This window comes from Urocampus carinirostris, chromosome 19 (assembly GCF_059441175.1).
Source record: "Urocampus carinirostris isolate Australia breed hairy pipefish chromosome 19, RoL_Ucar_1.0, whole genome shotgun sequence".
Lineage (NCBI taxonomy): Eukaryota > Metazoa > Chordata > Actinopteri > Syngnathiformes > Syngnathidae > Urocampus > Urocampus carinirostris.
Window position 1 is genome coordinate 1,398,270 of NC_142367.1, and position 15,139 is coordinate 1,413,408.

General features: G+C 42.2%; 1 pseudogene; it reads right to left on the reverse strand.

Annotated features, from left to right (window-relative positions):
• Positions 1-231: 231 nt before the first annotated feature.
• Positions 232-1,657, reverse strand: LOC148346862 (nuclear factor 7, ovary-like; annotated as a pseudogene).
• Positions 1,658-15,139: the final 13,482 nt, after the last annotated feature.

The window sequence follows — 15,139 nt, forward strand, 5'->3', positions numbered from 1 at the left end:
CAATTTCTCCTTGTCCTGGAAGCATCGGCCCTCACAGTCAACTTTTTTTTTTTTAGCAATTAACATTTGCCATGTTGGAAATGGGTTGGGCTAAAATTCTCACAGGAAGCAGAGGCTAAGTTGACCAAAGGGCTGATGCCATCATCTGGTGAAATGGTAAAATTATTTGTATTATTTTGGTACAAACTCATTTCATACTGCGGTCAATATTACCGGCGGGCCACATATCACTCATTTTATGACAAAGGCCAGTGAAAATTTGATCATGCGCCGTAACTGGCCAGTCACCCGGACTTGGGACATTCCTGCAATCTGGGACCAACACATCTCCAACATCATCACTCACTGTGAGCCATCAAACGACACTCGCGCCAGATTATTTGAATTGGAAAGTGATCAAAAGTCAAAAAGAGAGGAAATATTTGGATGCTGTCTGAAGATGGCCAATAGGAAGGATTCATCGTGCATATTTCAGTTTGTGTATGACATTTAAATAAGGTAACGGATCGTTCTGTGTCTACGTGAACTCTGATCCGATGCTGCTTCCATGGCGGATCAAAAAAGTCTTCCTCATCTTGAAAAGAGATGCCCCATGTCTTCATTTTACCTTTTGCATGTGATGATCTCCCCATGCCACACCTAATCCCCAGTAAGTGTTGGTGCCCACATCAACATCCCACACGTGTCGTCCCGAGGACAAAGCACAACCCAGGACAAAGTTCCGCTTGAACCCTTCAGAATTGTCAGGACGCTTCTGTCTTTCTTGATATCTCACGCTGTTTAGATCTTCAGACAAACTGAGCTCTGACCCGGCCATGTTGGGGTCAAGAATGATTGGACTGTTTGAGATCAAGTTCTTCATTCGTCCCCACACATTGAATTTTAGGTTGCCTACGTGCTTGGCTTTGTCCAGCGGAGCTCCTGAAAGAAGTGCTGGTTCCTCAGGCAGCTTTTGGATTTCGGTCATCGTTGTTTGGAAGTTCTTGATCGAGGAAATTGGGTCGGACGTCAACAGCTCCTCTGTAATTCTGATCATGTTTGAGAGTGCCGCCATGTCTCTGCTGAGGGCCACAATCTTCTTCTTCAAGGCCCCACATTTCTCCTCCTCTTCTTCCCTCACAGCAGCCAAATTGGTCTCCTCCTCGATGCAGCTCCTCAAAATCTTTTTTTAACTTCATTTCCAGCTTCTCCCTTTGGACTTTGAGATACACGGCTTGTTCATTGCAGTTCTCCCTTATCTTTTTATAATCTTCCAGTCTTGACTTTGCATTTTGCAGACCTTCATGGAGTTTCTCTTTGTGACTTTTCACAACCTCATAAATGGGACAAAACTTGTGGCCTGCGTGGATTTCTGCATCTCTGCAAATATGGCATGAGTTCCATGTGGTCCATGGTGTAAGCGGCAGACATCGTCCGACCTCACTGAGGTTTTTGAAAAAGCCTGACAAACATCTCTCAGGGCCAAGTTCAAAGGCATAATCATAGAGTTGTACTCAATTCTACATAGTGGACACGATCTATATCCTTTCTGCTCCTGCCATTGTTGCAAGCACACGCGGCAGAAGATGTGACTACTCGCCAGCTCGACAGGATCTTTAAAATTTTGTGAGCAGATCGGACAGTTGAGATGCACCTCCACTAGGCTCGCCATGGTTCTTGTTAGGAAACAGACTTCGTTGACAAGTTTCCACCCTTGCTAGCAGCTCTGCATTTGACTCAATTAAGGTTGAATGATAGTGGCCACTTTGCTGCTTGGATTTTATATGTGTTTGCAATGTGATAACTGCTAAAGTCCAACTTGTGACGAGATAACAAAGGCTACAAGTAAGAACTTCCTTTCACTTCTTGTGCTGTGCTGTAACTTTCTGACTTTATTAGCCTACCTTTGGACAACATCTTTATGGTTTTATTGATAAGTTTTGCCCAAAACATAAAAGGCAACGATTCCAACAGATAACTGCTGGCAGCAGTCTTTATTGACCCTTTGCACGTAATGTCACGTTGCATTGTCCGGAAGTACGGGCAACATGACGGACGGCAAGAGCACCTGAGGGGATGGCAATTAAATAAGCAGTTGAGTTGAAACAATGACCACCAAAGAAGAAAATAACCACTACTTTTTACAATAGATGTTTATTGCCGTTCGATGGGCTGTGCAAACTGGCAAGGTTCTAAGCCCAATTTGACATTTTATCATATACCTTTTGATAAAAACAGTGATGCATATGTGCAATCGATCAGGGGGACTGGTGGCAGCCCTCAAAGCACTTTTGGATTTCCAGTGAGCATTTTTTATAAGAGAAGTTTGATGTACTTCCGATGAAAGTTATGTTAAGTAGGTATGAGTCACGTAAAAAAAAGTCAATGTAACTACCAATAGCTAGTGCTACTGTAGCTAAACGCATTGGCCCATTCAAAATGGCCAAAATTGATAAACAATTTAAAGCAGCTCTTGATTTGAGATTTGATGGCACGCTGGATAAAACATATTAGTGTCATGGTTGAGATGGCGCCCAATTGGCCGCGTCCGTGTGTTACGGTAGCCGTGGTGCCCAATTGGCACCGCCCCTGTGTGTCACGGTTGCCATGATGCCCAATTGGCCCCGCCCGTGTAGTGCCAGCCGCGGTTCGTTGAGAGATTGACTTTCTGTTTATATAAAGCTCAGCGCTCTCTTGCTTCAGATGTCAGCCCGTCAAACGATCTTCTGCCCCATAAGACGTGGGTTCTGACTTGGTACTGATTTCCTCTGATATCTCCAGTCCGGTATTGTTCCCCTTTATTGTTGTCCTGTTTAATATCGGGTTCCAGTTTAGTTTGTCCCGTTTATTATTTTTTCCAGTTTTCGTTCCCATCTAGTTTCTCCTGTTAATTTTCAATATCTTGATCCGTTATCTATCCTGTCTGTCACTTCCTGTCCCGGTATCGACCCCATCTGTCCGATATCAACTCGGGCAATTGGAATCGGTCTCGTCGGTCTCTGGTTTCCTGTCCTTCTACGCCAGACCTGCTTCCTAACATGCATAACTCCCCATTTCCCATAAAGTAAAGGCTTATGTGAGAACGTCACGCGATTGGATCCTGATCCTGTTCTGGTTCTTGACAATTAGATATATAGCTAACGTTAGTGTCTTACTTTAATAATAAGGTGCCACCACGCTAACTGATCAACCAGCTACGAAGAACTGGTCAGCATCCAAACTTTTATAAGCTTTTAGATCAGCGCAGGTGTCTGGGGATTTACAATACAGTGGTACAGATGGTGTGGATTGAAGTCGGGCATACTGGACGATTTGTGAATGTGGAAGGAGGAAACCAGGACTAGTCGGTAGCTAGCCCCGCTGTTCTCCATTTTTTTTTTTAATAGTGCCCTATGTTGTCAGCAGTATCAAGTTCCTAGGGGTGCACATTACAAACAAACTCACCTGGTCCGTGAACACTGCATCACTGGTTAAGAGGGCACAGCAGCGCCTGTACTTCCTGCGGAGGATGAGGAGAGCCCACCTGCCCCCACCCTCCCTCATCACATTCTACAGGGGCACCATAGAGAGTATCCTGACCAGCTGTATCTCTGTGTGGTGTGGAGGCTGCAGCGCTACCGACTGGGGTAGTGTGAGGAGGGTAACGAGGACAGCAGAGAAAATAATCGGGACTACACTTCCCTCCATTCAGGACATTGGCCAGAAGCGCTGCCTATCCCATGCTAAGAACATTACCGGGGACCCCTCTCACCCCCATCATGGACTGTTCACTCTGCTAGCCTCTGGGAAGAGGTACTGCAGTGTGCGGTGCAGGACCACCAGGCTCCGCAATAGTCTAGTCCCCCTGGCCATTAGACTGTTAAATGGTCAATCTAACATATAGTTAACTTAAATCTAAACGGCTGCTAATCTGACTTTTTGCACTACTGGCAGTTTTTTATAGCTTGCCACTCCTTGCACATTGCTCTCTGCACTATTGTAATTACAGCGTTATTGTTACAGTGTTAATGTTACTGTGTACCTGACTTGTTAACCTGACTGCCCATTTTGCACATCTGGTTAGCTACTCTTCTTGCACTATCGGCACTATGGTAAAATACTATACGTAGCCAAAATACAATACAACTTTATTTATATCTGTACATTCAAGGAAACTGTGGGGGTCAGATGCATCGACATTTCGTTCTGTATACACGTGTACTAGAATGACAATAAAGTAGATCTGAATCTGAATCTGAATCTGAATCTGAATCTGAATCTGAATGTGCTTTACCGACAACGTGAGCCACCTCATCCCACAGCTGCACAATATTCGTTCGACTCGTCACTGCCAATGATGTTGAATAGTATAGCTTATTTGTTATTGTTGGCCTCACCCACGGGGAATACTATTTACGACAGTTTACTGACACCCGTCATGGTGTTGTTATTGTGGTTAGGTCGTAAGTGTCCAAAGGGGATAGTCATGGCCTGCCTTTACCTGGGAAATCATATTTTCACAATTTAGTTACAAAGGAACCTTGAAGTACATCTTCCAGCCAAAGCACAGCAATCAGATACGTTATCTCATTTGTTGCACGATATCCCGAAGCTTTTATGCTATCATAAACGCATAAAAGCATCGATCCTAAGTCAACGTTTCATTTTCTCTTCTGAATTATTATAGTTATGATAGTCACGTTATGATAGTTATAAAAATGGATCTCGGGTTGCATTTAGGAACGTTTATTTTCGGTTCTGATGTCCAGAAAAAGAGAATTCTTATGTGAAACTCAAACAGTGACTGTAGCCTTCAACCAGGAGAAGATGTTGTCATTTGGTGTCCAACTGTCACTGGGCGTTTCGACCCTTAACCACAACTCCCTTGAGATGGCGGGCCGGCAGTAATGGCCAGTCACTGCCCATCTTCTCCTGGTCCCCAGCAAAACTCCACTCTCCTACTCCAGAGCCAGCAAGAGACTCTCTCCGCGGCTTCCCCCACCCTTTTGGCAGCTGCCTTCCTCTCCCTTCCACTTATTCCCAGAGCTGTTAATGTGTCCCATACAGACTGTGCTGGGAAGCCCCTGCACCCGACCTCCACTGGGAATAGCCAGGTCTGCCATCCCTTGTCCCTGCACTGTTGGACTAGCACTTGATATTTGGCGTTTTTCCTTTCATGGGCTTCGCTGCATCCTTCTTCCCATGGTACAGTTAGCTCAATCAGGATGATTTTTTGAGCCTCTTCCGACCAAATCACGATGTTTGGCCTCAAGGAAGTTTGGACTACCTGGGGAAAGTGTAATTTCCTTCCCAGGTCTACCTTCATCTCCCACGCTGGTGCTGTTTGCAGGAGGCTCTCTTTGGTCTTCTTGGAGGATGCTGGTTTCTCCCCTTCCCTGATGAACTGGATAGCTGAAAAGCGATCCTAAGTCAACGTTTCATTTTCTCTTCTCTTCTGAATTATTATAGTTATGATAGACACGTTATGATAGTTATAAAAATGGATCTTGGGTTGCATTTAGAAACGTTTATTTTCGGTTCTGATGTCCAGAAAAAGAGAACCCTTATATGAAACTCGAAAGTTTACTTTTCTTTGAAGAAGATATATAGTAGGATTTTATACATTTTACTATAAAGGATTTTATACGATTAAATACAAGTTACTGTTGAGGAATAAATATGCTTAAAGGCTGAACCACAATGTCCTGCCTATCTTCTCACGCATGAGGAAGACGGAGAATCAAGCGTCACTAATTCGGCTAATTCAGCGAAATATTCTATGGAGTTCACTTAGTTAAATTATTTAAGAAATTAAATCTGCCCCCGTGTGGAAATGCCGGTCTCTTGTCCATCTTTTCCCATCAAGAAACGAGCGTGCATTGTTAGGTGAATGCAGGTTGTGTTTGGTCAATGGAGTCAGATAACTAATTGAAACTATTTGGTAAACGGTACAATTTAATATCTATTTTCCTAACAATAGTGAGCCCCGTTTCCGTAAAACACAGCAAACTGCACTCCCTTTACGCTTTGATGTTTTTCACCAGCACAGCCAGTTTGTCGGTCTTATTTGGTAGAAAGTTCACATTTCCAATAATTATGGACGGTACCAAAGGCTTATATAGCTGCAAGCCGCTTACCTCCGGCTCTGCAGCCACAATAGGGGCCCCCTCATCATGTTGGCATGAGACTTCTTCAGGGCAAGGAGTTGATTCCTCGAATAAACTCATTTTTGTGCGTTAAACCCCATAACCATAGGATCGAAAGTAATCCAAAGTGGAGTTGTAAAACGGGACGAAAAACACCGAAGATAGAAGCAGACAATAAAAACATCCATCCATTATCTGCACCGCTTATCCTCAGTAGGGTCGTGGGGGTGCTGGAGCCCATCCCAGCCATCTTCAGGCAGTGGGCAGGGGACACCCTGAACTGGTTGCCAGCCAGTCGCAGGGCACACAGAGACAACTCACTCGCTCATTCACACCTAGGGACAATTTAGACCGGCCAATCAACCTGACGTGCATGTTTTTGGAATGTGGGAGAAAAATGGAGTGCCCAGAGGAAACCCACCCAAGCACGGGGAGAACATGCAAACTCCACACAGGAGATCTGCTTCAAAGGTGTGTACTATAGTATTTTCTTCAAACAACTGCACAGTTTTTAACCCAGAAGTCTCCAAACTCCTTACATCCGAGAACTACTTTTATCATTTTTTTTCTTACTAATTTGCGCCTTAGTAATACTGCAAAAATACAACTGAAATTGTAAAGAGATACAGCGAAAAATTTCCTATAGAAATACTTCTAAAATACTACAGAAATACTCCAAAAGAAATACAAAAAAAGTAACAAAAAAAAACGTTGTTTTCTAATGGTTTAGTTGCCACACTTATATTTGATGTTGCTCACCGTTTTTCCAAGTACACAAATTTGGTGTGATTGTTCTGAACCATGAAAACTTAGAGGGAACATTGCTGGTGACACACAACCAAATATGGGCATATAACCTGACCCGCTGGTTTCAATATTTTATAGTTGTAAATACGGCTTGGAGGCGAGTTTATACGGTAGGGAGAATATCACCGTGTTGAATACAACCACAAAATATTCAGTACAAAAAATTCATATGCTCCGCTACAATGGCTTGCGAATCTATTTGGCCCCCTTGAACTTTGTGACCTTTTGCCACATTTCAGACTTCAAACATAAAGATACAAAACTGTAGTTACTTGTGAAGAATCAACAATAAGTGGGACACAATCGCGAAGTAGAACGCACTATATTGGATATTTTAAACTTTTTTTAACAAATAAAAAAACGAAAAAGTGGTTGTGCAAAATTATTCAGCCCCATTGAGTTCATACTTTGTAGCGCCACCTTTTGCTGCGTTACAGCTGCAAGTCGCTTGGGGTACGTCTCTATCAGTTTTGGACATCGAGAAACTGATTTTTTTGCCCATTCCTCCTTGCAAAACAGCTCGAGCTCAATGAGGTTCGATGGAGAGCGTTTGTGGACAGCAGTTTTCAGTTCTTTCCACAGATTCTCAATTGGATTGAGGTCTGGACATTGACTTGGCCATCCTAACACCTTGATATGTTTTTTAGTGAACCATTCCATTGTAGCTTTTGGATCATTGTCTCGTTGGAAGACAAATCTCTGTCCCAGTCTCAGGTCTTTTGCGGACTCCATCAGGTTTTCTTCCAGATGCTCCATCCATCTTGCCATCAATTTTAACCATCTTCCCTGTCCCTGCCGAAGAGCAGGCCCAAACCATGATGCTGCCACCACAATGTTTGACTATGGGGATGGTGTGTTGAGGGTGATGAGCTGTGCTGCTTTTACGCAAAACATAACGGCTTGCATTGTTGCCAAAAAGTTCGATTTTGGTCTCATCTGACCAGAGCACCTTCTTCCACATGTTCTGTGTGTCTCCAAGGTGGCTTGCGGAAAACTTAAAACTACACTTTTATGGACATCTTTAAGAAATGTCTTCCTTCTTGCCACGCTTCCATAAAGGCCAGATTTGTGCAGTATACGACTGATTGTGATCCTATGGACAGATTCTCCCACCTCAGCTGTAGACCTCTGCAGTTCATCCAGAGTGATCATAGGCCTCCTGGCTGCATTTCTGATCAGTTTTCTCCTTGTATGAGCTTTTTAGGGGGATGGCCCAATCTTGGTATATTTGCAGTGGTCTGATACTCCTTCCATTTCAATATTATTGCTTGCACAGTCCTCGTTGGGATGTTTAGAGCTTGGGAAATATTTTTGTATCAAAATACAGCTTTAAACTCCTCCACAACAGTATCTACGACCTGCCTGGTGTGTTCCTCCTTCTTCATGATGCTCTTCAGCTTTTATCAGACCTCTGAGACTATCTCGGTGCATTTATATACCGAGACTTGATTACACACAGGTGGATTCTATTTATCATCGTTAGTCATTTAGATCAACATTGAATCATTCAGAGATTCTCACTGAACTTCTGGATAGAGTTTTCTGCACTGAAAGTAAAGGGGCTGAATAATTTTGCACACCCACGTTTTCACTTTTTATTTGTGAAATAAGTTTAAAATATCCAGGCCTGCACATTCTCAGGGAGTGGAGGACGCGGGAAGAGTGGCAGGACGCGGAAGTGGCACGCAAGCGCACGCTAAATGTGGCGGGTCCTAAATGCCGTATTTTAAAGTCGAGTCGAAGTTTTTGTTTTGTTTTGCTCAATAATTGAACTAAGTTTTTGATTTATTCGATATGGCGCCTCGAAAGGCAGTCTCTAAACCATGTTTTTGCCATGGAGCGATGATTCAATGCAGCCACTGCAAGCACTACATCCATTACAAGTGCTCTGGATTGTCAGTTCAGGACCTAAACCTCGCGATTCAAGATAAGCAAGCTACTTACATCTGCAAGTCCTGCGTCCCCGGCTTATCCGCTGATGATAAGGATTCTCATGCCTCTCTGAGTAGCTCTGGAACGGTGTTCACCTACGTGGATAGCACTCCAGTGCCTTTATCCGGGTCGTCTGGGCCGTGCGGTGCTCTGAACTCTGCTGATTTGGTCTCCACTGTCCGTGAAACCGTGAAGGCCATGGTACCAACTCTGGTCCGAGAGATTATGATGCAGATTATGCCAGAAGTTTCCAGAATGTAGACTAGCCTAATAGAGGAAATGCTAGCAAAGGAGGCTAGGTGGTTGGTGGTTGGAGCAAAGACACATCGAGAAAATGGTGAAACTGTCCAGGATACCCAGCTCTTTCAGGAAGTCGCCGAAGCAGTTCCGGGAGTAGAGAAACAGGACATTCTGGAAGTTTTTTGTGATGGAAGGCTGAGGAATGATGGTAAACCCAGGATTGTGAAGATCCGATTCCGGAATACAAGATCAAGGCTGGCGTTTCTCCGTGGATTCAATCGGGTGAAAAGTACCTTTCCGACGTTGTCTTCTGGATTTGTTCGTCCAGATATGATACCAAAAGAAAGGGAACGCGACAGGGAACTACAGGACGAACTTAAGCGCCGTCGGGACGAAGGTGAAGTAAACATTATTATACGGGACGGGAAAATTATTGTCAAGCCGGGAAATGCCTAAGGTCGCCTTCGCCTTTATTGAACAGCCCCTTAATTCATCTCATTAATGCCCAATGTTTGACTTCTAAGGCAGATGACTTGGTCTCGTACATCAATTTCTACACCCCTGATATTTGGGCAATTACAGAAACTTGGTACTCCGCTGGTGACACAGGGCCAACTATAGCGAAATATCATACCATTAGAACTGACCGTAAAAATGCTCAACATGGAGGAGTTTTGCTCATGATTTCTCATGGTATAACTGTGTTTTCTGTCGCTAATTATCAATTCAATAGAATTGAGTTATTAAGATATTCTTATTTCTGGGGTGAAGCTGAGAATAGTGCTTGTATATCGCTCTGGTCTGAGCTCTTTTCAGGCCAACGTCGCTATGTTCGAACATCTGAATTCTATTTTTGATACTAAATTGCAAATTCTACTTATGGGTGATTTTAACTTTCCTGACCTTTACCACAGTTTTCTTCAGAATTCTGATACTAAGCTAACTTCAATGTTCAAAAACTTGGTTTCAAATGCAGGTTTCTTTCAGCATGTCAGTAAACCAACCAGGGGGTTCAGCGTATTAGACCTTGTGTTTTCCACTGACAGATATCTGATTAAAAACATTGACGTTGGGCCGAGTTTCTCTACCAGTGATCACGATTCTGTTACTTTCCAACTTAACCTGGCTCTTAAAAAAGACACCACTGCTCAGAATTACATAAATTTTAAAGACTGTGATCTACATGGCATGAGATACTTTCTGTCCAGAGTCAACTGGTATCTCTTATTTGATAATTGTGGGAATATTGAAGAAATGTGGGCAATATTTAAATCTGTTGTTGACACCTTGATATCTGTATACGTACCCTCAGTTGCTGTTACACCTCACGTCAACCGGGATATAGCTGAATTGCATAGGCGGACATTCTACCATGACTAACTTAATAGCTCATTTGAATAATATTACCAGTATGTTTTTTGTTCACAATTTGGCTGGTCATGTTGTTTACTTAGACTTTTGCAAGGCTTATGATAAAGTGTCTCATAACAAGCTTTTACAAAAACTGAAATGCTATGGTATTAGTGGAAAACTGCTTGAATGGATAACTGCATATTTGTCAAATCGTAAACAATGCGTAAAAATTGATGATGTTCTTTCAGCGTGGTCGGAAGTTTGTAGTGGGGTACCTCAGGGCTCAGTACTAGGACCATTATTATTTCTGTTTTTTGTGAACGACCTACCTGAGGCCATTCAAAGTAGTGACATCTCAATTTTTGCCGATGATGCTAAACTGTCGGCTTTCTTACCAAAAACCCAGGTTACAGGAACAATTGATTCTCTCCAAAATGACATTAAATCAGTTTTTCTTTGGTCTGAAAAGTGGCAACTGCAACTGTCATCTCATAAATGCTTAGCACAGTCGTTTTTTCATGGTTCTGTTCCGCTGTATAACATTAATGATCATGATTTGCATGTTGTTACTGAACATAAGGATCTGGGTGTCACTCTTACTTCAAACCTAAAGTTTATCACGCATATCGCCAAAATTACCAACAAAGCCAATAACATAGCATCAAACATTTACAGACACTTTTACAACAAGAACCCAGCATTCTTAGTTCAAATGTTTTGCGTTTATGTTAGACCCGGGTTAGAATATAACAGCGTTGTGTGGAACCCTTACTTACTCAAGGACATTAACCTACTGGATGGAGTTCAACGACGGTATACGAAGCGGATACCTGGGATGCACAACTTGTCATATCCGGAAAGACTACAAAGACTGAACTTGGACTTTTTGGAGATCTGTAGAATTCGATTTGATTTAATTTTTGTGTTCAAAGTACTGCATGGAATGATCGATGTGCCTTTTGATCAATTTTTTGAGTTCTGTCGTGTTGATGGTTTACGTGGTCACAGATATAAGTTACGGGTGCCTAGACCTACCAGCAACTTGCATGGAAACTTTATTTCTTTCAGGATACCAAAAATTTGGAATCTTTTGCCTGACCGGGTTATTAGTGCAAATACGGTGCAAACCTTTAAGAAAAGGTTGGCAGAAACAGATCTGTCAAATTTCCGTAGGGGAGGGGGCGTAAGGTGAGCATATTTGGCCATGCTCACTCTCAGCATTAGTTTTTTCTTTGTGCCATGTTTTGATTAATGTATCCAACAATACCTTCAATAAACATTTCATTTTATTTCTTATCCAATTAAGCGTGTTCCACTTCATGATTGTGTCCCACTTATTGTTTACAAGAAATTAGTTTTATATTTTCATGTTTGAATTCTGAAATGTGGCAAAAGGACACAAAGTTCAAGGGGGCCAAATAGTTTCGCAAGCCACTGTATATATAAATCCATGTTTCCCAACCTTTTTTGGATCCAATACATAATTTTTGTAATTGAAAAATCTCGAGGCACATAGAGAGTGCTTAAAAATATCATTTTTGGTCAGGGGGGGCTCAGTAGGCAATACGGGTAATTCCTTTTGATATTTTGGGCTGTGATTTTTCATTTAACAAAATGTCAACCTTTTTTTTCAGTTTTTATCATAGATTTTTTTCCCCGCTTCTAGAAAACACTTAAAACAAGCAAGATGATCCATCAGTAAAACTATTTATTACTACATACCTGAGTATTCATATGTCAAATAATATTTAAAATCAACAAAATTGTGTTCAAGATTACTTTAATTGATACCTTTGATTATTTTTTGCAATGCAATCGTAACTTTATAAATCAAAATAAAATATACATTTTTCTTTAATAACTCATGAGCAAAAAATATATAAAATAAAGAAAATATGCTGCCACCTAATGGTATGAATGAATGTTAGTTAATTGGTTGATCACGGAAAGAAAGTACAATTTCTTTTGCGTCACATTAGACAAGTTCTCGAGGCACACTAATGTTCCCTGGCGCACTGCAGGGTTAATACACTTTCATCAAAGCCAAATTTAAGCACTTTCCGAGCATTTTTGAAGCAAAATTATTACATTTTTCCAGTACCTTCAAAGGAAGATATCCAGCGCCGATCCAAAGAAGGTTTTCTTTTTTGTGGGCCTTGATGACTAAAATAAAGTTGCTATTTTGCCAGCTCGGTGGCCTTGAGGGTATGGCGCCCGCCCCAAGACTGGGAGGTTGTGGTTGTTCAAGCCTCGCCCGAGTCATACCTAAGACTTAAACATTGGTACCCGTTGCCTCCCTGCTTGGCGTTCAGCATTAGGGGGTTTGGTCACCTAATGACTCCCAACACCTCAGTTGGGTTGAGCTGGGAATCCCCTCCTCTGAACCAATCTCCCAAAACGAGTCAGAAATGACTCTAGCCACCTCCCACTAGGGGGATATGGCTGTGGTATACTTTATATATACCGTATTTTCCGCACTATAGGGCGCACCGGATTATAAGGCGCTGCAATGGGAACGTTGACAAAACAGTCAGATGATTCAGTCCAACTGATTACCCCCTTAACATTCCCAAAGCTTGCAAAGAAGCAAATACGTGTCGTAGACACGTGCGGATGCGGTGTCCGTACGATGTCACTCAAATGCATCATTTCAAATATCATTCGGAAGGTTAAAGTCTTGGGATTGAAGAAATGCCAAACATTTCTTAGTTTCTATTTTCTTTTTCGCTTGCAACTTTACTGTGCATATGACAATAAACACTTGGAATTGAGTTTAATTCACTCAACTCATCACAGCAACATCAAGATCGTTCTAAAACAAGAAAAAATAAAAAAATATATAAAAATATAAAGCCGCATAGCTCACCTAAGTTCTCACGTTCAATAATGATACACAATCATGGTCTTCTTACAACTGTGAGTGAAATAAATCCAGGAGAGTAAATTATTTGCAAATACAGACTAATAAAACATGTTTCTTTATGGTGTACTTTAGCAAGCTTGCTAAGCTTGCCACGCCATTGCTAAACTCGGCCAATTGCAGGGTTTGTTTTGGCCATCTCGCCAATCCAAGGCTCCGAATAACTTCAGCCAATAGCGATCGATTTAACGGATGATTGACACGTGTTTTTCGGCCAATTGCAGGGTTTGTTTTGGCCCTCTAGCCAATCCGAGGCTCCGAATAACTTCAGCCAATAGCGATCGATTCAACGGATGATTGATACATCTTTTTCGGCCAATTGCAGGGTTTGTTTTGGCGCTCTAGCCAATCCGAGGCTCCGAATAACTTCAGCCAATTGTGATCGATTTAACGGATGATCGACACATCTTTTTCGCCCAATTGCAGGGTTTGTTTCGGTCCTCTAGCCTATCCGAGGCTCCGAATAACTTTAGCCAAAAGTGATCGATTCAAATGATGATTGACACATTGGTTAGCCAATGAAACGCCGGTATATAAATCCCAGCATACACCACGGACTACTCCACGTTCGGAGGAAAATCGAGTCGGCGGCTGTTGCGTAAGTTGTGAGACCTTGTGATTTAATGTTGAGCCATATATAAGGCGCACTGTATTATAAGGCGCATGGTCAGCTTTTGAAAAAAATTAAGACTTTTAGGTGCGCCTTATAGTGCGGAAAATACGGTGTGTGTATATATACTGGACTGTCTCAGAAAATTAGAATATTGTGATAAAGTTCTTTATTTTCTGTAATGCAATTAAAAAAACAAAAATGTCATACATTCTGGATTCATTACACATCAACTGAACTATTTCAAGCCTTTTATTATTTTAATATTGCTGATTTTGGCTTACAGCTTAAGAAAACTCAAAAATCCTATCTCAAAATATTAGAATACTTCCTCAGACCAAGTAAAAAAATAATTTTATAACAGCAAAACTAAATCAAACATTTGAAAATGTCCATTAATGCACTCAGTACTTGGTTGGGAATCCTTTTGCACGGATTACTGCATCAATCCGGCGTGGCATGGAGGCAATCAGCCTGTGGCATTGCTGAGGTGTTATTGATGCCCAGGATGCTTCGATAGCGGCCTTCAGCTCATTTGCATTTGTAGGTCTGGTGTCTTTCATCTTCTTCTTAACTATACCCCACAAATTCTCGATGGGGTTCAGGTCAGGGGAATTAGCAGGCCAATCAAGGACAGTGATGCCATGGTCAGTGCACCAGTTACTGGTGGTTTTGGCACTGTGGGCAGGTACCAGATCATGCTGGAAAATGAAATCCTCATCTCCATAGAGCTTTTCAGCAGATGGAAGCATGTAGTGCTCTAAAATCTCTTGGTACACAGTTGCATTTACTCTGGACTTGATGAAACACAGTGGACCAACACCAGCAGCTGACATGGCTCCCCAAACCATTGCTGACTGTGGAAACTTCACACTGGATTTCAAGCAACTTTTTGCTCCTCTTCAGCCTTTCTCCAGACTCTGGCGCCTTGACTTCCAAATGAAATGCAAAACTTGCTTTCGTCTGAAAAGAGGACTTTGGACCACTCTGCAACTGTCCAGTGCTTCTTCTCCATAGCCCAAGTCAGACGTTTCTTCCGTTGTCTTGAGTTCAGAAGTGGCTTGACCATGGGAATACGGCTATTGTAGCCCATTTCCCGGACACGTCTGTGAACTTTGGCTTTTGATACCTGGACTCCAGCTTCAGCCCACTGTCTTTGAAGCTCCCCCAAAT